Consider the following 25305-nt stretch of genomic DNA (forward strand, 5'->3'; position numbering starts at 1 on the left):
GAGCTTGTTTAGGTTGGAAAATAGCAGTGAACTAGTCATATGTACACTCTGACCCGGTCTAGCAAAATAGAGCACCTTTGCAGCTAGGTCTGAATAAAGAGAATATAATGTGAACTTTAAATACACCAGTTCAAGGTACAAGCTGGCACTGATGATGCCTCAGGAAGACAGTTCTGCTTTGTGTATTTTTAAGAATGACGATACTGCCTCTTTTAAATAAGCTTCCAGTTCTATTTTGTACAGCGTTGTCTCTTTCTGCTGATAGGGGCCTCACTGGTGCTGTCTGTTTGGGGGGACGGGAGTAGAACAACCATGAATGGGAATATAAAATTACATTTCTAAAAAATAAACATGTAACTGCTTGTAAATACATGAAGTCTAGGTGTTAAAACTGGACAAAGATAGGGATACATGTCCCCTCTTTTGGGGGGGGAGCAATAATTGCATGAAAATTAGACATGTCAAGCAGAAGACTCAATAGTGCTTAAAATACAGTCTTAAATTATGCAGAAGCCTTCCATTTGCAGCTGACAAACAGCATATGATTTAATAATTAATTACCTGGTGTATCTGTCAATTACAGTCCATTTATTTCCTAGCCATCTTTTTTTTTCTTAAGAGCGATGTTTTAAGGTGTTGCAGTGGAGCACTCTTATTACCTGAGTTAGCTCAGCTTCTTAGAAGTTTTTAACATTGGATGGTTTTCAGGACATTTCTAAGCATGTCCCTTACTTACTCTTCTCTTACCAAACCAGATAGGTCTGTGTAACTTCTAGTTTGGGAACTCCGTTTTCTACTACCTGTTGCAGCTCTGTCCTCCTCTGTTTTTTTTTTTTTGTTCCAGAATGTTCAGATCTTTTTAGAGACATCTTGCTTCTTCCACAAATCACCTGCAGAAGGTTTATTTTGCAGTGGAATGACAAGAGAGGTTACTTATGTAACAGTGTTTAAAAGGAATACCAGAATGATTTAATCAGACAAACAAATAGAATACAAACAAAAGGTCTGCTCCACCGCAAAAAAAGAAAAAAAAGCCACCTACACTACTTCAAAAACTGTTTTTTTAATAATGAAAAAACACAGTCTGTTAAGTTGTGGGTACCAAATTGATATCCCTGCAACAGTCATGAGTCAAAGTCATCAGTGAGCTTCTGAAATCTTAAACTCTGGTATTTCATATTTATACTGTAAAGCTCTGTATTATTTGATCTCTGTTATGCACAATATTCCTTTCTCTGAAGACAGAGCCATATTTACCTTAATACTAAGTCCTATGATGATGAGAGGAACTTTTCATAACCCCTTTTGCAGAAGCAGCATAGTAATTGCAAAGAAGGCTGTTCTGTCAGTGTTACTAAAAACAAACAAGCAAAAAACAACCCAAAAAAACCCTTGCCAACAAAAATAAATTCACGTCATAAATTTATACTGATTTCACTTATCCCACCCCAGGTAAGTACAGAGAGCTGCCAATATATTTCTGTAGGCATTTCCATGACACTTTGCAGCCTGCACTGTATGGTGTTGATTATTTTTTAAGTAATTCAGTCATACCTAGAGGCTGTCAGTCAAGGGCTGGGACTGTGGCACTTGCCCTTTGTATGACACCATTGGAAATGAAAAGCCAGTTGTTTTCCAAAGAACCCATTGTCTCAGATTATAATCTTTTAAAGTATACTCACTATGCCCAAAGGCTACATGATTCTCATGGGGCTTTTGAGAGCATATGATGAGCAGGAGTGAAACTGCAATGGCTGGATTCCCAGAGGTATAGAGGAATTACCTCTTCACACAGCTGGCTGCATTTCCACCAGTAGAAGTGTCAGAAAGCACTGTTAAATGTTTTGAACTTTTTTCCAGTAAGGCCTGGTTTTTAGTTGGGAGTATTGCTTTGCGATGGAATTGGATTTTGTAGCCTGCCTTAGGGAGGAAAAGCAGGCATGCAGAAATGAACGTAACCTCTTTCGGGGAGAGCTGGAGTAGGAATGCCTGCTGGTTGTGATATTTTTTAATTGGAACACACTGTAATACATGACTTTTGATGATAATATTCTTAAAGTCTATTTTTTCTTTAGCATCTTTCACATAAATATATCTCCAAACAGATCAGATATTCCTCTAATCAGCAATTTGCAGTCATAAGTGAGTTGAGCTGTGAACTTAGCCATAATTGCAATCTTACCATGAGGGAAAAGGAAAGTTGTACTTACATATGGGGGATGTACTATACATCCTCCAGATATTTGGTGGGGGAATGGGGGAGGGAAGATAACTGTGAGGCAAATCCCATTCCTTCTTAGGAAGGGCAGACAGCTCTAAATGTTGCCAGTGGATGCCATACACTTATCTATGGACTGGTTTTGATCCACAGCTGTCCTGAGAAGGGATTAGACTTTCTATCTGCAAGATGAGTCCTAAACCCCAAATGCTTCAACTTAAAGGGTCTTATAATTGCTTTTAATACTAGATGTGCCATGGCCCTTTCGCCTACATATGTGTAGTATCCTTCTATGCAGGCAGATAGGGTTTACATGCAGACATGCTCATTATATGCTAGTTGCCCCCAGGCCATAAGACTATGGGTGGGCCACAGAGAACAAAAAGATTCATCCTTTTACATGGAGACTCTGTGCTCTTCTGTCATATTGTGAGAGAGTTGCCTCTGAGCTCCTGAGAAACATGACAGCAACAGTCTACCACACTGGAATTGTTCATCCCATCTATAGTCTTATGCCTGCATGTTTCCAAGGACCTTCCTGAAAGGGGAAGCTGGTATTGTGCCAATATGAAGCTAGCCCACACCTAGGCATAAAGTGGGCACCCTGGACTTAGGAACTAGAGCTGTGGCTTAGCTGTCTGTTGACATGTACTCTGTCAGCCAGCCCCACACAATTTCCACTCAACTTGCACTTCACCTGAGAAGCAGGGGAGAAAAACTGAAGGTGTTTGAAGCCTACTAACAAAAGCACAAGATTGTGGCATTGCTAATGCTTCTGTTCAGGAAAATGCTTTTAAAACAGTGGGCAAGGAGGGGAATTACACAGAGCAGTTTGGCACAACAGTTCAGTTTTAAAGAACTCTTTAAAATGCTGTCTGAGACACTGTTTCTTCCCTTCAGGTAGGTCCAGGTGATCAGCTCACTGCTGAATAGTCAACAGCATAAGACACAGGAGTCACAGTCAGTCTGCTGGGTGACACGTGAAGATGTGTTCCCCTGAAATGGATTGTTCTGCTTATCTGTTCCTTATCTAAAAATAAGTGTCTGACTAACATAGGGGGTGGGGACAGGAAAAGAGGAGACAAAAACAAGTGGAGAAGAGTTAAGGTCACTCTGCAGCTTTCACATTCATTTAACAATGGCATTAGAAAATAATCTGGGAAGATTTAAAAAATATTTTTCCAGTCCCCACCCTGCAGATGATCCTACTCTCTAGAACAAATTCTGTCATGAGATGTCGTGGGCAGGTAGCAGAGGTAGGAAAACAGTATTGACAGACTCTTAGAAAAGCTGAGCATCTGTCAGTCCTACTGAAATGAATGAGACTTGCAAGTTGTTGGCAATGCTAAGAGCCGTCACCAGTGGTATTCATAAATCTGATCTTTCCAAATTGACATGGGCAGCAAAGCAGGTTGTTTTCTCCTACTGCTTGCAAGCAGAATTCATTAATTTTATAGACCTAATCCTCTGTAAGAAGGCTTTTAGGCATAGTTAATTATCTAAGTGCTGTGTTGCCATGTTACCTAAGATGGTAAGATTGTACATGGATGGGTGCAATAGCAGAGCCACTTCATATATTTCTGCATGATTATTGCTGAACAGCAAGCTTTTCTAGTGAGACAGACTGGCTTGCAGGTGATGTGGTGAGCTGAAAGGTATGCAAGAATTATCATCCTTTGAGGTAGCGAAAATATTATCCAGAACAGTGTGGTAACTCATGACTGGTATATTCATGCTTGTGATTATCCGTGCAGTTTTGTGTTTCCAAATAGAGGGTATTTTTTAAAGTTGCCTGAGTTCCAAATCAAAAGCCAGAGCCTGAAGCTGAAGGAGACAGTGTTTAAACAAAAGTGTTAGAGAACTAATTTGGTTTTATTCTATTAAATGAGGAAAAAGTTGAAATCTGGTGATGATGTAAGCGCAGTGAGGGAGAATGGCAAACACCAATAGCAAAAAAAATGAAATTAGCTGATCTGTATACTTATTCTGACGCAAGCAGCCTGAAACAGCTCTTTGGGAGGAAAAGGACTCTACTCTAGCATTTCCATGCTAGAGTACATGGTCCATGTCTCTGGAGGAGCAGAAAGGCTTTTCTCACATTTGTTGGGCTCATTCTTTTTATCAGCATCTTTTCCTGATTACTTCCTGTCCCTCCTCTACTCCCTCGCACGTGTCAGCCTCTCACTGTGACTGCATTTCCTTTAGAGGAACTATGTGAAAGTGTTCATGTCCTGTGGGCCTACTGCATATGGGGTATCAGTACCTTACAACAGGCAAGTGATGGGTGAAGGGAGTCCCTCTTTGCTTTTTTCTTCTATTCTTGAATGCAGGGAAACCTCAGATTATCTGTGTCAGGCACTGTGCATTCTGCAACTGTCATTTGGATGGCAATGTGGTGCTGTACATAAATTGTAATCAGAGGAGTGCAGTTTACCTGTATTGACTGACCTGAAGAAATTTCACAAGTTCACTTGAAATGCTGATTCCACGTCACCTGTTAAGCACCCATCTCTGGTGAATTGAACTGCTGAGTAGTTGTCCTACAACTGCAACTTTGAGAAGTTTTTTTATCTCCAAATGTGAAGTCCTTCACAATACTAAAAGCCATAGATTAGTATTTATAGTAGTTGATATTCCACAGAACTAAAAGGTAAGTCTCTTGTCCTATAAAAACCTTCTTTTTTAACTATGATTCAGTAGAGATGCTTTCTTTTTCCCCCAAAACCCAGATGACCGAGTCAACTTTTGAGAGGGGGAGTGAGCCATTTAATGTAATGACTGTCTTATGTCTAGCTAAACTGTAGTAATTTCTTATGCATGAGTGGTTTCACATTCTTCCAGTCTTCTACAATTTAATTCAAAATAGTTCCTCATGAGAGAAGAATTAAATACTTCCAGACCGACTTTTAAGAACACTCCAAAATTTTCCTATTTGTTTTTGATAAAACAATTATTCTGTGGGCATCGGTATTTCTTTGGGATAATCTGCTTAATTTGTAGATCACTTCTTGAGCAACAGTCACTCCATCCAGAGTTACAGCATTCTGAATTTTATTAGTTGCAGTCATTTGTTATATGTACAAATGTGTCAGTATCATGAGAGAATGCTAGTTACTTTAGATGATATCTTTGCTTTCAAACTAATTTGCAAGCCAATTCTGGTATGTTTATAGCCACGATTATTAGAAATTATTATATTTCTGTGAGCGTGACCCTACAAGTAACTCCTAAACCTGCTGATTTGGTATTGTTCATTTGAGATGTTCCAGCAGTCAGCATATACACTGTAGATGACAGTCCAGTATATAGGGCATTTGTATGGCATGGTTGCATCTCTCATCAAACACAAGTGGCATGTGTATGTTGGACAAGGCAAGTCCTCTAGTTGCATTCTCTTTAAATAATACTTATTGGACCAAAGAAGGAGATGGGTTCTGGTGCCTGGGGATCAGAAAATCCCTGGATACTGGGGACTTTCTGAGATTCAAGTCTCTGCTCTCAATAAAGCAGAACAGAGGTTTAAACTTGGCCATGCAGGTGCTCTAAGAGGTAAGGCACTAGTTACACTGAGATACAGTATTTTTGGTCAAGACAGGAAATGTCTATCAGGTATGAGGAGTAATACCAATGGGTGTTTCACTGAGCTGCTAACGCTTCAAGCGAAGGTTTGATTTCAACAAATACCCAATTTTTGTAATACAAAGCAGTTCCAGCACAAGATGTACTATTTTTTCCCTTCAGGTTAAACAATCATGATATTTGTAAGAAGTTTTGTTTTCTTCCCTTCCAGAAAACATTCTGAAAAATCCATGCAGCTTGTTGTTGTATCTTTAAACTCATGATTTTGAGTGGAATTTTATTATAATTTTAACTTAAATCTTAGCATCATAATGCAATGTGCATGTACTGTACTTGACCAAATAGGTTTCAGGAAGAAAATGGAGCTAACTACAGCTCTTAGTCAAATGATTTCTCCTATAAATCAAGTATGTGTTTGGAACTGAAAGTCAGCCCCTCTTATCTGTTTGTGTGATTAAAGTAATCACTAAATACTAAGCTCACTGCTGAAGGCCAGGGGTATATAAGGAGTATTATGTACTCTGCGCAGTATCTGTGCAGCGCAGTATCTGTGCAGACATCATGCACAGCTCTATTTAAGGTTCTGTTTCTCAGTTCTATCCATGTTTTGAATTTCAGGGGAAACATTTAGCCCTGTTAGAATGTAAGCCAGATTAATGTGAATAATGGCCTGTAATAGCTGAGGTACTGGCTTAAATGATGTTACATCATCAAACCTGCTGCTCTGACTATTCTGACACATAATATATAACCCGTGGGTTTGAAGCCTTTTCTTTATTTCACCTGCTAAATGCAGCTTTTCTCTTTGGGATGTGATTGTATCTGAATCATCAATGCTCGTGTGGCATTATCCGTGAAAAGAGCTCAGTGTATGAAATAATTGGGCTGAATGGCATCTATGCAATTACCAACTCAGTTATAAATACAGTCAGTATTTATTTGTGCTAGCTTACTACTCATGCCAAAAACCACTCCACAGTGACTTTGCAGCTTTCTCAACTCAAATAAGTTATGTTCCTTTACCTCTTGTTTTAACATTTAATGATGTTCCCTAGCAACTGGATATTCTGTTCTGACAAATTGCTCAGCCTTTGACCTAGAGTTTATTTATTTGAGAATATAGTTCATGTAGTATTTCAGGAAGTCCTCGGATTTACTTAATTATTATTAAAGTTAATAATTTTGCAGATCTTTTAGAACTAGTAAACACAGTAGGAGATAACCATTAAATTATGAATTTAAAGCTGCTAAACTGTTAGTGCTTTATAATTAAAATGCACAATAAGCTTTTTTCAGGTAGAACTTTTTATTAGTGTCTGATATCTGAACTCTGTAAATGGCTGTCTTCATAACACAGCAGATAACTCTGTCATTAGCTCCATTCTGAATACGTTAGTGCAAAATGTTCTCCAGCCAGTGGAACACAGAGGGAAATTAGCTCTGCAAATACATTAGCATTAACTTTCTATACCAGCAACAGCAGTTCCCATCTGGTCACTCTTGTTGTCTAATTAGTTATTTTATAACTCTGTAAAATGTGAGTATTTAAAAAAAAAACCAAAACCCACAAACCTTTAGTATCACTGTGAAAGTATCAAAATGGTGTACAAAATGCAATGGTCTTCACTATAATCTAGCATTCATAGTGGACTGGAGACAATCTGGTGTAGCTGATTTGTGTGTGGCTAGAACTTTCTGCACATAGGTACATGAGATGCCACCATTTTAATGCATAATAGTGTTAAATAGTATCCAATATAATATGAGATACTACTCTTCTTTTTTTCACTGGGTTTTGTTGCAGGAATAGTCAGATGCGCAATGTGCGGGTAAGTTATTTATCCCCATTGAAAGACCATGAGAAGGGGAGAGGAAAGAGGGAAATTTTTGCTGAACATGGTAAAAATCAATACTTGCAAGTCTCGAGGAAAGAAATTAATTGAAAACATTGCCTGGCAATGTCAGTTACGGTATGCTTTGAAATGAATAACTAATTGAAAAAAGGTGGCTTGTATACAGCATGTTAAAGGACTGTTTCTTCTGTACTAGTGTAATTAAAGCCTTAAGAAAAGAGAGCAAAGTCTCAGAATAGGCTTTTTGTTACAATTGTCTAAATTCTTAAATCCTAATATAATTAAAGTATGCTATGATACTTAATAAATGGCACTTCATAAAGAATTTCATCCTTGCTGGTACAGAGTGAGGACAAGGATGTCAACAAATGTGCTGTTCAGTCACATTGTGGTAACCCATAATTTACATATCATATATTTAAAAGCAAACAGTTATCAGCTGTCAAAATCTGCTGCATAGATGAGGAGAAAAAAAAAGAGATGTACTTAGCTGCTATCATAACTTAAGGTCCTAAAGAAATAAAAGCTTGATTGTGTGAAGCTGACCCTGAGACATAGTCCAGCCCTACTGTCTGGACAGAAAACTTTCATTTTCAGATCCATGGAGAGTATCATTTTTTTCCCCCCAAGTATGAAGCCGTTTCTGTGTTCTTCTGAAAGATTTTCAGGAACAAGAGCACCCAGCTCTTATTCAGAGGAGGAAGGAAGAACTGACTTTGATTGTAGGCACTCTTGTGTTTCTGGAATTAGGTATCCTGAAAATAATTCATTTCCAACTTACGAATGGCTCCAAATGACATCTTGAACATGCAAGGTGACTCCTCTTTGTGTTAGTAGTGGCTAGCAGCCATTTTTCCAAAAAGTCAATGAGATCTTGCTCTTCTTTTAGGAAGATGTAATGGGTCAAATGTCTTAAAGGCGTGCAAATCCCCTGGCAAGGGTAGAGTTACTTTCTGCACCTCCCACATGCATAGCTGGTGTTGTGATCGTCTATGCCACAGGTGTTCAGTGCCTTGGACACTGTGCATAAATAGGTTTTAACCTTTCCCCAAAATCCTTCCAAATACACTTGATTTGTAGCAATGGCAGCTGAGGATTAGGAGGAACACAGCCTTTCATATGCTCGCACCATATCTGCTCCTTTCCCTTGCCCAGAGTCCAAATTCCAGCTGCTAGGCTATTTTGGCTCTCTTACTTGCTGCTCTTGGTTAGCCATACTTGTTAATAGACATAAACTCTTATTTTTATTAAAGGTAACAGGTTTAAGGGCACACACTTGAAACAATTTATGACTCTTCAGTTTAAAGCCAGTATTAGTGACAATTAGTATTTGTGGCATGAAGAAAAATAACTGTAAGGCATTGTAGTACTTATTATACCTGGTTAGGGTGCCATGCACACTCTTCAGAAGCCTCTGTGGGACTCTCATGCTATATTTAAAGCATCCTGTAACTTAGGAAGCTATTTTGAATGGGAACAAATGCTACATTTACCTCAAGCTTCTGGAATGGGACATGGTATCCAAAACTCCAAAAATACTACATGTAACCCCAGATTCTGGTACATAGTGCCAAATCAGAATGCTCTGGTATTACGGTGAATTTGGGCTGCCTTTTCTTGATCCTGGGGGTCACTGGGACCATCCTGCTCTATTTGAGAATGTCAGCATTCTCTCCTTACCTAGTCATAGCTGGTTCAAAAATGGCCAAGGGCAGTACTATGGCAGGTGTTTAAAAAAGAATTAGGCAGCCGAAACAAGATGTTCTCTTTCACCAGAGTTGGCTAAGATTAACTACTCTAGGAAATAAATGGTCTTTCTGCTAATTTTTTGACAGGAGTTGCAAAATACAAGTACCCTCCTGACCTACTGTCAAAATTGCTTTCCTGTCTAAAAGATTCTTATCTCACTTGTTTACTTAAATTATAGAATTTCACAGAATTTCACAGAATTGTCTAGGTTGGAAAGGACCTTGAAGATCATCTAGTCCAGCCGTTAACCTAGCACTGACAGTTCCCAACTACACCATATCCCTCAGCGCTATGTCAACCCACCTCTTGAACACCTCCAGGGGTGGGGACTCCACCACCTCCCTGGGCAGCCCATTCCAATGCCTAACAACCCGTTCTGTAAAGAAATACTTCCTAATATCTAGTCTAAACTTTCCCTGACGCAACTTGAGGCCATTACCTCTTGTCCTATCACTTGTCACTTGGTTCAAGAGACTCACCCCCATCTCTCTGCAATCTCCTTTCAGGCAGTTGTAGAGGGCGATGAGGTCTCCCCTCAGCCTCCTCTTCTCCAGACTAAACAACCCCAGTTCCCTCAGCCGCTCCTCGTACGACATGTGCTCCAGACCCTTCACCAGCTTCGTTGCCCTTCTCTGGACACGCTCGAGTAATTCAATGTCCTTTTTGTAGCGAGGGGCCCAAAACTGAACACAGTCATCGAGGTGCAGCCTCACCAGTGCCGAGTACAGGGGTAAGATCATCTAACAAATTATTCAAGATCAAATCCTTTTCTCAACTGTGTGGGATGGGGCAGATGAGGATCTCTCTTACGCCTCTGCTTTGCTTTCTTGATGGCAAGAAATGGTCAAAAGTCTGTAAGTGTCATTATTTGTTTGAACAACAACAAACCAAACCTATTTAACAGCAATCTCTTCTCAGTTTAATTGCTTAGTACTGCTTCTTTTCAATGTAGCATTTCTAGAACTTAAATATGTGCTGTGTTGGCATATAGTTGTCAGTAGTTCAGGACAAGTGTGCAGAGTCGTGGGTAGCAGGCTGTTGGGGGTAAGCCCCTGACAGAAAGAGTGAACCGATTATGAGGGTGCCAGAATTGTTTGGCTGTTTCATCCCTGAGGCATAACAAAGCTATCATCTCTTTTGAGGGAGGAACTATCCCACCCTTGAGAACTGTGTGCCTTAGTTTTAGCAGTTGGCTGCAAGGACAAATACGGATATTGCTGTGGTCTGTGGTCATGTGGGAGACTCCTAACACTGGCTCTTGGCATTCATCCTTGGTCCATTTGGGATGGTACTCTGCTGGCTCCTCCTTCCTTGTGCCCGGGATGCTGATGTGGGCTTCCTCCCTTGCCCGCCTTTCCTTGCTCTACCCCACGCATTCTTCCTCACTGGAGTCTGCCATCACTTCTTTGCTCCCGGCTTTCGATGATGTTCAGATTAAGTGCACTGTGAGTGGAGGAGCAAAGGCATGAAGACTGCATTTGGGAAGTGAAACTTACAGAACCTTCCACGTGGTGTTGTAATTCCTTACAGAACAGTGAAGGGAAAGAGAAAGAATGTGCGGGATGTAAGGGTACAGGAAGGAGTTGGCTAAACAGGGTACCTTCTGGAGGTTCATAACTGCTCTGTGCATAGCTGTGGGGTTTCCTGTTTCCCTGATTACGAGCACTGCTGTATTAAATAGTCTTCTTCACCCTGTGTTGGGGAACCCAAGCTGCAACTGATACCAATATAATTTCTGTGTTGAGAATAGAGTATATCTCCACTGAGAATTCCTGGAAGAGACTTTCCTTCCTCTACAGCCACGCATCCTATGGCCCGCGAAATGATGGATTTTGTCCTGCTCATCAGCAATTCCCTTTTCCTACATTTCTGTGCTTAAGTTTCTGCAGAGCTTTGCTTCCTCACACTGCAAAATGTAATTTTAGATTGTAATCTCCAACATTTTCTCTGAAGAAAATATGCTGAGCATAGCTAGAAGGACACCTTAATCTTTAAAAAAAAAAAAAAAAGAAAAAATAAATACCATCAGATAGTGGGTTTGGCCATTTCTGCAAGTTCTTCATGGCAAAACACAGGAATATGTGCATCTTTTCTATGCCTATGTTGTATCTTCTGAGGCTAACATCATTTACTTGGTTGAATTTCTAGAAAACATTCTTTAGGTGACCTAAAGAAATAGGCAAGTGAGCAAGAGTTTAAGAAACAATCTGCCCTGCGGAGTAATGGAAACAACAAACTTGTGTAGAAAATGTGCCCTGTGAAGATGTGTGTGTGTATCCTAAATTGCAATGGAGAGACCCCTATGACTCGCATCAAAAAGGTCTGGATCTTCAACTCACACAGATCTAGTATTTTTTATTTTATACAATTTGGTAACATGTTTCTAGCTTTGGGAGTCAGAGGTGAATAAAGTGGGGGGAAAAAACAAAGCAGAATAAACCTGTAAACTCTAGAGAATTTATGAATTAATTCAGTTTTAATTTCAGATCAGTTTAATCTAGACCCAATTTTAATCCCTTTCCTAGTAGGAATGGGAAGAAGCCTAAGGACTGATAATTTACATGAATGGGGTTGTTGTCTGGAAGAATATGAAGTGGTTTTGGTTTTTCCCAGTGTGTGACTTGTCATAGAGGTTATCCCAGCTTGTGGGAATATTCCTGGCAAAAAAAAGTGATTATCACTTCCACAATATTGAAGGCATCTTTGCAGTATGATTGACAAGATGAGGAGGTAGTATATAATTTCTTTGCACATCAAGGGACTGGCAGCGAATGAAACCAAAACTAGAACTTAGCTGCTTTATTTATCCCTTGAACAGGTGCAGCACAAGCAGCTGCAATAAGATCTTTTATACATTCCACCCACAATTCCCTGGAGTTCATGTGTCCTAAAGACAACCTGTAAAGGAGGCAAGACACTCTCTTGTACAGTATTATATTTTATAAGTACAGTGTGAGATGCTGATCCTTCCCATGGGGAAGGAATTCAAAGCTGGATCTGAGTTTCATGCCATTTGATGATATGGGTAGATGTCTCTTTCTCTTGCCACTCTGAGTGTTTAGCACAATTACTTATTTTGGTCTATAACTTTTTTGTTTTAGTAAAACTCTTTATAGGCCAGGAAACAGCACAAAGGAGTAGTTTTAATATAATTTAATACTTACAATTATTTGCCTTATTAACTGGACATTTGATTAGTTATATCTGAGGAAAGCATCGCTAAGAGGACTTGTAAACAATATTACTTTTTTGTCTACATTAAGCCTTGATTCCCCACTGGTTTTGCAGAAATTGGATTGGGTCCCAATATTACATGCATCTCCAAGCTTGGGAGGCCAAAGAAGAACTCTTTCTGTGTAGTTGATTGTTAAGCCTCTTTGTTCAATGTGTAGATAAAGGGTTTGGAAAGAAACTTTCCTTGCTGGCATTTAATTTTAGAACATCCATGGTGAATGTTCTGGCCTGGATGCCAGAAGTCCTTAGTTTTAATCTTCCCCTACTGTCTTAGTAGTGGCTATCTAGCCCATACATCCACAATAGTATGAGATTGTCCTGTGGTATACTAATGCTGTAAAGAGACATGTGTAGAAAATACTCTCTACTGTAAAACCCAATTTTACAATAGCAAAATATGGATCAGGAACTAGCAAGAAAATCCCACAAATTACCGAAGTCTCTCTGAAAAAAGAAGAGTGTGCATGCCATCTTGAAAAGCTGTTCATATCCTCCCACCATTGCTACAATTACATTAATGTGATAGTCAGTAAAAATGTTTTCTCAGTGTGTCATAAGAGAAAAGCATTTTTCTGGCTAAATTCTAACACCCTACAAAAGCTGATGGTGACCACCTTGAAGAGGTGAAGTTGAAACATCTAATTGTTTCTTAATATTTGTTTGAATATAATATTTATTTGAATATATTTGAAAATATTCATATATTTTTGAGTAAAGCCATAATATTAAAAGCTCCAGATCCTTATGTTTATTTCTGTTTAAAAAAAAAATGGAAAGAAAGGAAATAGGAAATCAAGTGAAAACATGTTTGTTTAGAAAGAAGCAAATTCTGAGAACAGATGAAGGAGGTGACTTGTAATGTCCTTGATAATTTTTCAGTTGAGCTTAGTTTTACATTTTTGGTTGGTATGCAAGAAGTGTTCTCCCTGTTTTCTCTCCTGAATATATGCTACCTGTGTATTTATCTTTGGATGGAAATGTCCTATAGAAAAATCTTTCCTGCTTTTTTTTTTTTTTTTTTTTTTTGTATGCCTGTGATGAACAGGTACTCTTGATATATATATAAAATAATATATATATATTTCCTCTGTTATTTGTCACACCATGACTTATATTTTGCCCACTTTATCTTGCTTTTCTACCAGAATAAGTAAAAATCTAGGCTGTTTTGATGGTATCTTTTTACTTTTGTCCAGTTCCATTCCTTTAGTATTCAAGAACATGGAGACTTAGATTTTTCTCCCAGCTGTAGTGGTTTGTTTCTTTTTGCTAATTTTTTTGCATGCCTCGCCTAGTTAGACAACAGTTTTGATGTCTGTGGATGATTTCTTCTTGGATGAATTTGCAAAACTTGTCCAGCATCTTCAACTGAACTTGTGGGCATTGAGGGCACTACTGTGACACCAAGGACAAATAGCCACTGGTTTGACTGTGCCTCTTGACACTTTCCTCTCTTCCTCTGGTGACTTGTATCATTTTGTATTGCAAATAGGTTGCACTGTGACACTTCTCAATTTAATTAGATAATACAACAGAGTACTATGGCCTCATGTTTAAGGAGGGCTGCCTATAAGCTGCGCTTAAAAATTGATAATATGAAAACCTCTGCCTAGCTTTGAAATACAGCTTTCACTTCACGTGCATGACGTCTTGAAATTCATTGACTTTTTCCTTTCTATTCTTATCTCTGACACGTCCATCTTCTGTTTCTTGTGGCTAATTTTCATTGTGAAGACTAGTGGGAGAGAGAGACTAGGATAGATCTTTATTTTTTTGATTAAAATATACATTGTCCATTTTGTGGTAGGAGAGCACCATGTTAAAGATGATGTGGTATCCTTTTTGCTAGCTTCACTCCAACCCACTCTTATCCTTAGTCTTACCATAAAAATAGCTGTTCATATCCTCTAAGTAGAAACACAGGTAAGAAGTAACTGCAAGACTGGACAAACTGCACCAATACTGGAAATGTAAGCATATAATCCAAGATAATGAGGTTGTTATCAACCTATGTATATACTAATGAATATCTAGGATGCATGTGGAAATGAATGGTAATTTTTGCTATTCCAGTCTTTCTCTATCAAAGCATTTGGCAATATCCTGCTAGGACTGGGGTAGTATGTTGAGGTGTAAGTTTGAATTGAGTAATGTCAAGAGAAATTCCAGGGTCGAGTCTGAAAGAAGAGAGGGCACTGTAAGTCTACGTACTGGCACAGGACCATAAGGAAGAAGTTTGAAGTCTTGCCTAGCAGCTATCTTTCTATAACAATTCTCCTATTCTAATGAACACAAGATTAATCTATTTTAATTTAAACAAGGAAGTTGGAAGCTTGGAGAATAAATAGTCCTGCTTCCACTTCAGTGTTTGCTCACAATATTTACACTGGGGTTCAGAACAAAGAAGACCTATTTTGTGTTGATCTGTGTTATTTTAAATACGTTCTAGTGTTGGTAGCAAAAAGGAATGTTACCCAGTAGGGGTAAAAAAAACAACCAACCCAAAAAAAAAAGTAGATTGTCAATAGTGTCAGAAATGATTGGGCCATTAAAGAACCAAAGCTATTAAAGTCATAAAAGTTTAGGTATAATATAATTAAAGAATTATTTTGATTTTGCATACTTCGAACTGAATACTAAGTCTCTGACATGCCCAGTTCCAAATGTCAAATCTCTCCTCTTTTTTTTTTTTTTTTCCTGGTTTTATCAAAATATGAAAGTATTGACTGAGTGAGATGCTATTGTTGGCAAGCCTTTGATGGACACTCCTGGAATTTCATTGCAGGAGCCATGACTTCTGTTTTATCTGAAATCTCACTGGCTCTTGATGACAGACAAACTCTGTTTTTAGCCTTGCACTGAAGGTCAGGCAAATGACTGGTTTCCAAATAGAGTAACTGAAGATACTGGAACAGATTTATTCTTGGTATAATTCCACTAGTTCTGTGAAGTTACAGGGGAAATATATTTGTCAAGAAAGCCTTATGTGCTGAAGGATAATACTGCTGTTCTCAATCATTTGTATAAAAGAAGGTTGGAAAAAATATCACTTAATGTAAAGTTAAAATTCATTCTGTAAGAGAAATGCTACACTCACTGAGAGAAGAGTAATATTTTCAGCTGGTATAAACCAGCATAACTCCATGAAGGAGACTGAACACCATAGAATGTGGTATTTTTTCTAATATCTGAGAATCTAGCTCTATTTTTTTAATCAGAGATGAGGTTGAGGTTTTCTGGCTGTGTATATATTTTAGAGTTAATCTAGGAAATTTATAGGCTGCTTAGGTTGCTTGCCTAGGGGCATTTGGGATGATTCCATTATTTTTCACAGATCTTTAATTTTAGCTACAGTTTTGGCATACTTCAAGTCTATAAACTGACTATCAAACAGACTGTTTAGATATTTCACTTTTACGATTTATCTGTGACCTTAATTCATATAGAAAGCGATAAATTGATTTTGCAGATGGATCAAGAAAAGCCAGTAGTAACTTGTGAAAATGAAAACTAGATACTGTTGCACTATTGCTCAGGTATTAGGAACGGAATAATCAACACCTTTGTAGAATGACATTGCAAAGGCCAAAACTACTAGAAGCTGCAGAAAAATTTCTTGTAGGAGAAACTTTGTGGCACAGATTACAACCACATTGACTGTTTCCAAATCATTGTGAGAAGTGGAGGAGCATATGCATGCTTATGGATTCAAGAAGTGTATGTGTGTCAGCAGGGAGGTATAGCTATGGCTAACAAGGAGGGGCTTTTCATCTCCTACTTTGTTAGAGTGAGTTGGTCAGACTGGGTTAGGGATGTATAAAGTCATAGATGCAGAGAGATCCTTTGATTGGTAAAAGCTGTTGTCTTCTGTGGCACTTTGTGCCTGAAGGACTAGGAGTATATTGATTATCAACATCCTGAGATGCTGGGAATTGGTGCAAAAATTCAAGATTAAATTTTTACCAAGAGGGCGTTATCAAGAGTGTGAAGTGAATGTAAACTGTTTTACATTTTGTAAAAGAGATGCAAATATATTTGTAAAATACGTAAAGTACACACTGTAGCAGAAATGCATCCCTTAAATCTCAAACATGTTTTAATACTTTGGCCTTACTTTCACCAAGAGGTTACACTTCAGTGAGCTTTTCCCTTAGAGCTGGCAAAATGTTTCTTTAATGACGGATACCCTGATGGTCATAAAGTACAAACAACTGTTGCAATGACAAGGCAGGATTTCTTCAAATTCAGTTAGCTTTGACTCTGATGTTATACCCCAAAGGCTCCGATTTTCCAAACCATTCACAACATATGCTCTTTTTAAATCCATCAAACAATCCTGCACTCACTCTATACCCTATGTTCTAATGTCAAAGCAAATCTATGTTCTACTTGTGGCACCTGCTGTGGCACATACTTCAGCTACTTTAGGGTAGCACTAAGCATACCACCATACTTAAAGTCCTGTCAACATAGCTGTGATAAAGACCCTTTGGAAAATGTATAGCTTCACCCTAAAATAATCATTTATCATAACTCATAAGGGAGAATTAATTGGCATTTAGTACTTGTAATAATTTGGATTAGTGCCCTTCGTGAAATGGGGCCATGTATGTAAGTATAGGCGTCATAGAACAGGAGTACTTTCATTTTTAACAAGGCAAAACAACTTCTGTTACAAATAAACTCAACTTTAAAAAAAAATACCTAAGAGAGTCAATATATTAGCAAGCGCCGTTGCACTGAATACTCTTAAGTCAGGCTTTGAAAACATCAGTCTGTGTTACTAAATACTGAAAATACTATCATAGCTTAAACTACAAGTTTATAACAAAAATAGATTAAACTTTTTTCCTTTACTAATATCAACATAGTTCAAATGATGGGTTAACAAAATGGTATATTATTACTGTCCACTATGGAAATATTTGTGCTGTGGCCTGACAAATACTTTGTAGCTTATGCAAAAACATACTGATCCTTCAAACTCTTTGGCATGTTACATATTATGACTGGATTTGAGTGTGCGCTTTCTACACATGGATGATGTTTCCCAGTTGATTGTTATATCTATTACATAAAGCTAGAAAGGGAAAGAAAAGATGGGTTGGGGGGGGGTGTGGGGTGTGGTGTTACTTTCTTAAGTTACTTTCTTAGTATTAATTTATGTTTACCTCAGAAGTTTCTGTGGTCATCCTTTCTTACCACTGAGATGAGTGTACAACTCTGAAATCTGAAATCCAAATCTAATCTCTCCTAAATCCATTATATATATCTTGGTTTTGTTTGGGGTTTTTTTTGGTTAATGGATCTCCATGCTTCATAGGTTTGTCATAACAAGGAGTTGCTTAAATGAACTACAAATAAATGTAGATGGATCATTTCGATCCTGTGGACTATTCTTCTGACTTTCTGCCACTAACATGGGCTTGTTGTCTGCATTCTGCCAACATGGGCGTCTTCAAACTTTAATGTCTGTGATTTAGGCTTATATGTCATTCAAAAGATTGCAAAGATTGTGTGCTTTGAGTGTTCACATACTGGAGCAGAAAAGAACTGTCTGGTACAAAGAGGAAGGTGCTACACATTGGCTTTGCAAGACAGCAAGTTACATGTGAGTCCTGCCAGCTCTTTCTTGTGAAATGAGCTTGCTGTGGCCCTGGCCATAGTCATTAGAGAGGTGTTCTCAACTGTAAAGATGAGATGGATTTACAAATTGTTACTTTTGCTAAAAGCGGGAAGGTTGCTCTTCAGAACAGAAGGAAATGGGGACATAAGCACCAGGCTGCCTGCAATCCTTAGTTTTACTTCCATACTCATAAAACCAACAAACATTAACATAAAACTGTAGAGAGAATAGAAGAGCTTTTAGAACCCTATTGTAAATTAAAGGTATGCTTTCCAAATTGATATTTTTACCTGAGGTGAAAATGCAGACTCTGATTTACCATTGCCAGGCAGCTATGCAGTCATTTGTAGTGCTACAAAGCAGTTAACAGAGAAACTGAAATACTTGCATTTGCACTGAATAACTTTATGCTAAGTAATGGGGAATTGGGACTATAATATTTTTTCTGTGCTAAAGCTTTATTTCTAATGTATTGACAGACAGGACAGAAAAATAAAATCCCAAGAGATAGAAGTTCTCTGGTCCTCCCAGCAAACAGGCTGGGGTCACAGGAAGAATGTGCACAATGGAATTAATTTCCTGCATGAGACTCCTTGACTCACTCACTTCCACAACAGCTTGATTCACACCTTACTTGGGGAAGGTACTTGTAATCATGCTGTTTCAAAAGCTGTTAATCTTAGAGCAGTTCTGTTCTTTGAAGGATTTAACTACTTTTGATATTCAGACTTTTGGTTCTCCATTCTGTTGTGGTTTTTTTGTTGGGTTTTGTTTTTTTTTTTTTTCCTGAGGGCTGATTATCAGTGTACCTACCAATACAAGCACAAGACTTTCTAATTACACACTGATATAGCATAAACAGTGCACGGCCTTCTTATCAGTCTTTACATAAGATGGTCATGACTTTGTGTCATATCTGAGTTGCAGCCAGCAAAAGCTCAGCCCGGCAGCCTAGTGCTTCTTCCCTCTGGACTATCGCATTGCACATTCTTACAGGGTCATGCATGATAAAAAAGGATAAGGGGTGTCCAAAGAGACGTGACCTATGCCTTATTGTCTCTGGAGCTTTTACCTCTGCACTATCACTGCAAGTCTCTTCACAGATGCTAGAATTAGTGCCTAGACTACAGGGCAGAGTAGCATATAGCTTGAAATCCATGCTTTCATGTCAATTCTGTTTGTCTGTGGTATTCACACAGAGCAACAGAGTTAGACATGATGATGTTAGATGTTTTGAAGTGAAGAGTGAATTCAGTGTCTTGTTCTTCTCTGACATAGCCAGAATGCTGTAAAATAAGTTTGTTCTTATGTATGTTTCTCCTTTTTTCTATTTGTATTTTTATTAGGAACTCATTTTAATACCTGGATGGTTTCTTTATATCAGTCTTCTGTATCATTTGTCCAAAATACTGCTTGATGTCTTGTTTGTCACTCTATGAAACACGTTGATTCTTTATTTGCAATACTCATACTACCCTGAGGTACAGGGCCAGGGATGGTCCGGGCCCCATTGTGCTAGGCACTGTACATATGTGGAAGAGAGACATCAATGCCTCACTGTTTAAAACCAGAGAATTTCCTCAAATTTTTGGTGTGTCTCTTCATCAGAAAAGACAGATAGCCAGATTAATCTAAGCTTACATTTACATTTTCTCTTGTGTGGTTGATGCATATAACTTTAATATCAGCTACTGTTTATGCTTAATATTTCCCTCTGCAGCCTCAGAATTGTCTGCAATTTGATAATAAAATTTTGCTGGTAAAATGCTATTTCCAGTAGTGAATCAATGTTAAGACTGAATAATAAGAGTCTTTTTCTAGTTCTGACTTTGGATAGCTGTTGAAGAATAGCATCATTATGAAATTATTGCTTTCTAGATATAGAATAGGAAGTTAATGTCACTGTGTGGAGTAGAAATTACTTTTACTCGAATGTATGTTGGACTGGGTATGACCCAGAAGAGTCATTGGTGTGATCTGGAATTTTGAAGGAGCTCTTTTCTGAGGATTTTATGTAGGAGATACACAGGAAATTGAAGCAGAAGGTAGAGGGTGAATTTTTTTCAATCCTGGGAATTATACAAAAAGGCAGAGGGAAGGCCATTCAGGAGAAAATGCCTGTCACCAGCTGAGACAACCAGATGGACATAATCTGTGGTACTATTTAAAATGTCTAATAAAAGTTTGGGAGCATCTTTGGCCTGTATTAGTCAGTTACATGTAAAATGCATATGTTGCTCCAATATCATATAAGTATGTAATCTTACAGTCCCTTGAAGAGCTGTGCAATTCTATAAATAGAAGACCAGTCCTAGGATAAAGAGAGATTACTAATACAGCTCCATTTGGCACTTCTGTCTGCCCCAGGAATCTCCCCAGCTGCCCAATAACCATCCAAGCATTCTTAATTTTCATTTATTTCCGCTTCTTGATATCTGAAGTAAAAGCCTCCTGTTGTTAAATAGGTGCATATTCACTTTGAGAAATGTTTTGTGTTGCCATTGCAGTTGGCATAGTCTTGATGTGGAGCACATCAAAGTTCCATCGCTGACAGTCTTTAAATATTTTCTCTGCAAACATGATTCATAAGACTGAGCCATGTTATTGAGCAAGATGCTGTGAGAGAAGGAAGGATATAAAAAAAGGAAACAGATGAAAAATAAAAACTAGGGAGAGTGGGAGCCAGTCATCCACTAAGTAATCTCCTGATTTAAGAGGGTTTAAAGAAACTTGGCCAAGATCAAACTCTGACAACATATTAAAACTGCAAAATGCCTACAGATTTTGTTTGCACGTGGGTGTACAGGTCTGAAAAGTATTACTGTAAATATAACTGCCTAGAAGAGAGAACCTTCATAATTCCATCGGTATAATTCTGGCTGGATCTGAGATCTGCCTGTTGGTATTAGGGAATACATCAATCTTTAAAGACATTTTTGCTTTATGCAGTCCAAAATGTCACTTTAATTTAGCCATTCAGACGCTTGCCTGATGACAAAATAGAGTGATGAAGCTCACTGTCCTGCAGTTTAGCTAAGTCCTTATTTGAAATCCAAGTGGAGGGTTAACTTTCTCTAGGTGTTCCTTTCATTCCTCATTTGTATCGGGCAAATAACAGTTTTACTAGCAACAGGAATCCCTGTTAAAGTAACTGTCATATTTTGTCATCCACACAATTAATTGTTTAGCAATTCTTTTGGTGCCAGATGAAGGAAGAAAGTCAAACTGGGTACAAAAAGGCAGACCACCTTAGACTTTCTGAAATTCTTTCTTGGTCAAATAACAACTTCCCTGCTGCCTCTTCCAAACCAATTATTTTGACATGCTCCACTGCAGAAGTTAGTGTCTAACGCAGCCAAGGAAAACACTGTTAAGCTAAATTCTGAACTTGATTGCATTCCTTCCATGGACTTAAATAGATGTCCTGTGAACATTTATTCCATAACAAAATATGCAATCAGATTATCATAATTAGTGTATTTACCCTGGACCAGGAGAGGAAAATTCCTAATTTGGGCATGCAGAATTTTGAAACTCATTGTAGCTAGGTGTGTAGCTCATTAGAACCTCGGCTTCCAGTGCTTCTGAGAAAAATGTTATCGAGGAAGGAATGAAAGATAAAAGTACAGCTTTGAAATGGAAGTGAATCACCCTGCAGAATAATTGTTACGACCAAGCTATGTGTAAGTTACACAGGTTGATGATCCATAAGAACCTGTGCTCTGAATCAAGGATGAATTAATATCTTAAACTAAGGATCAGAACCACATTCATCTAGATAGAGCCTAGCTAAATATACCAAGAAGGCTAATGATGATTTTCACACGTTATTTATGCACCTAACCTTTGTTACCGAAGCATGTTTATTAGATAGGAATGTGTAAGCCGTATGTGAAAATCTACCCTAAGCTCCTAAACCACTGATCATGCTGCCAAACTGGTAGAGATCTTTATGATTCACTGATACTTTCATCCCAAGTATAATTAACTACCTGAAAGAGATAGGAATGTACAGAGGAGTGAGAGCTGGAGGAGTTTATGTAGACAGCAAGCTTCGAGGCCCTACTTGAAACACTCTATTAAAACCTGCATGCTCTTGAAGAATAATCCTGCCTTAGTTGGTGCTGTTTACACCAGTGAATGGTGAATGCCAAATCTAGAGGAGATAAAAAAGGAAAGAAGCAGAGTACCCAAAAAGGAATTGGCAGAAACATTGCTCCCTGGGTTAAGAGGTAAAAGTGTGGCTAACCAGCAGTATCAATATCACAGGCAAATCTGCAAGTTGTGTTTTGCAGGGGCCTTTTGGTTATACAGAAAGTCTTCATTCACAACTGATGGTTGCTCACTTGGCTATCTGTGATTAAAACAATGGACATTTTTCATTGGACCCTCTGGAATGTAGTACAAAATAAATGTGAAGAATTTATTAAGACGGGATACATCTTTCTTAGCATTTCCAATGCAAACTGAAAGCTCTCTAACCTTCAGCTGTTGATTACCAGGGTGAGCAGCTCAGAAGGTGAAAGGCTGTCTGCAGTAGCATGTCAACTGGATAGGAAATACTGATCAGGCTTCTCTAACCGCTTTAATACCTTAAGTGCCAGTTACTGGTCATAGTCTTTGCACATTGAAATCCCCCTCCACACACACATGTGCTGGGTGACTCCTTGGGGAATTCAAAACCTGTCATCAGAGACAACAGATCAGCTTGTCCATAAGGGAGTGCTTCTCTGAGCACCTAAAAGACTGGTGGATGAATGTTGACAAAGTAGTCAATACACTGATATTACTGCCAGCAAGGGGTCCAAATGTCATCCTTGTCACAATAATAACTAATTTGTTCTGTGAATGTCAAAAAGTTTCTGGTTTTCCTATTGTGAAAGTAGTTCTATGTTTCTAACAGTGAATAGTGGGAATATGCTGCTGAGTGGGATGGTCAAGTAAACATGCTTTACCATTTTAGAGAACTCTAGAGGGACTGGGCTTTTGAATAAATAATTTTCCTGCTGCAAAAAAAATAAAACCCCAGTTGCTTATCCAAAGATAATTGAGCCTGCTTGAACTATGCACTCTGCTGAATTAGGACTCATGAGATCACAGACTTCTGCCATCATCTGGAATGGAAATTCCCCAAGAACAGATTTCCTTGTAGTGGCTGGGAATTTTTGAGTTAAGTTTCAGCCCAAAACTTGGACATAAAAATAGAAGACGTGGTGTGATGAAGGTGAGGGGCATTGTTTGGATCTTCAAACACAGGTCAGTTTAGATGAAGAGCCATTCACCATAGGCAAATTAATATTAACTAGCTGAGGTCATTAATTTCTTAAAGCTCTTTCTAAATAACCTGCTTCTAAATCAGTATATGGCTTCTCAAATTTATGGGACATTCTTGTTAAAACCTGATTTCAGTGCACCCTTCTTGATGTTGCGTTTTCTCAACTTAGTCTTGTCAGTTGTACCTTTCAGGATGTGTTGCCTCATAAACGATGTTTCATGAAGACTTTCTTTAAATTTTCAGAACATAACATCTTTCTATTTTATGTAATGATTTGTAAAAGATTTTTACTTCATATTCTCCCTAGGAAGTAGTGCAGTTTGGGAAGGGAGATGGTGAAGCAGTACTCTGTGGGGAAAGAAGACTATCTACAGGTTACCCGTGTGTATAGCGCACCCAGCTGACCTGACTTCTTTCTGACCAGAAATTAAACAAGCTTGTGAGCCCTATATTAATGTAGGAACCACTCTGTTGGGTTTTACTTGGCATCCTGTTTCATCACAAGCTTGATGGTTCATAGGGGAGAGAAGTCAAGTAGGTAAACTGTTATGGTCACCAAATCTATCCATGTTGCATTAGTAGTTGAACAAAAATCACTTTCTTTCTCAATAAATTATACTTTTTCCATCTTACTCATTTGATTTTTTTTTAATTGAGTCTAGAATAGCCTTTAGCTACAGATAGTACAGTATGTTAAAACATTTCATTTCTATTATTGCATTTTGTCTGTAAACAGGAAGCCACTCTAAAGTCACATAAAAATTTGTTATTGTAGAGTTATGGAAAGTAGTATATGGAAAAAAGGCAAAAACCCACATTTTGACAACTTTTCAGCTTAATACTTCTGTGTGCCCTGAAGCCACTGAGATGTGTGGGAAGGTACTCAGCTACATTTATGCAACAGAGCTGATGGATATAAAATTCACTTAGAGGGATGCTTTTACCTTGAGAAAACCATATATGTCACTGACTTGTACTTTGTCAAATAAAATCTGGGGTTTTTTATTATACTCTGCAAGCTTTAAGTGGGAACTTTTTGAAGGTTGCTGTACCCACCACTGTAATGGATTAAAACACCCAAAACCAGCATTGGCATCATCATACTATAGATAAAGTTCAATACTTGTCCTCAGCAATAGCCACATCCCTCCTCAGTCAAGATAAAGAAGCAGTAAACCAAGATGCTTCCTTTTTAAAAATTCAGATTGTGTTGCTTTTAATTACTATTTTGTCAGTCCTCACAATCGTCAATGTAAAAAGTTTTCCCTTTTACATTTGAGATTATATCAATATGTTAAAATTATTTCCTGTTAAACAAATGTGGTTCCTGGGACTTCACAAGGGAAGTGGCATCTTTGTGTTCGATGGAAAAGATAGGAAAACAAAGCTTAAGCTATTGCATCTTAACAGGGAAAAGAAATATCCTCAGTCTTTACAACTTCCCTTGCTTCCTGAAACATCCAGCAGTTAACGTACCCATTAAATGTGTAAAGATTGTATTTTACCTGCTACATGTTTAAGTTTCCAAGGATCCTGCTGGGATATCTGGCAGGATGTCATGTTATACACTAAACAGGATACAGCAATTACAGAAGAAATTTGCATTGCACTTTCTCAGGGGAACTTTGCTTCTGTTCTTTTTTATTCACTTGGATCTTGAAAGGAATTCTTCACTCTCTGAAGTTTGAAGCCTGTGCTTTTGTTTATTCTCTCGCAGAGTGTAGATGAATACTACGGGTACAAAACAGTTATTCTAGTGGATAAGGAGAGT

At 38.2% G+C, this 25305-nt stretch overlaps 1 protein-coding gene across 10 annotated transcripts in view; it reads left to right on the forward strand.

Moving 5' to 3' along the window:
• Nucleotides 1–25305, forward strand: part of LDB3 (LIM domain binding 3) — a 130611-nt gene that overhangs the window by 6845 nt on the left and 98461 nt on the right. The window lies entirely within an intron of this gene.

This window comes from Strix uralensis, chromosome 7 (assembly GCF_047716275.1).
Source record: "Strix uralensis isolate ZFMK-TIS-50842 chromosome 7, bStrUra1, whole genome shotgun sequence".
In the NCBI taxonomy this organism is placed as follows: Eukaryota; Metazoa; Chordata; class Aves; order Strigiformes; family Strigidae; genus Strix; species Strix uralensis.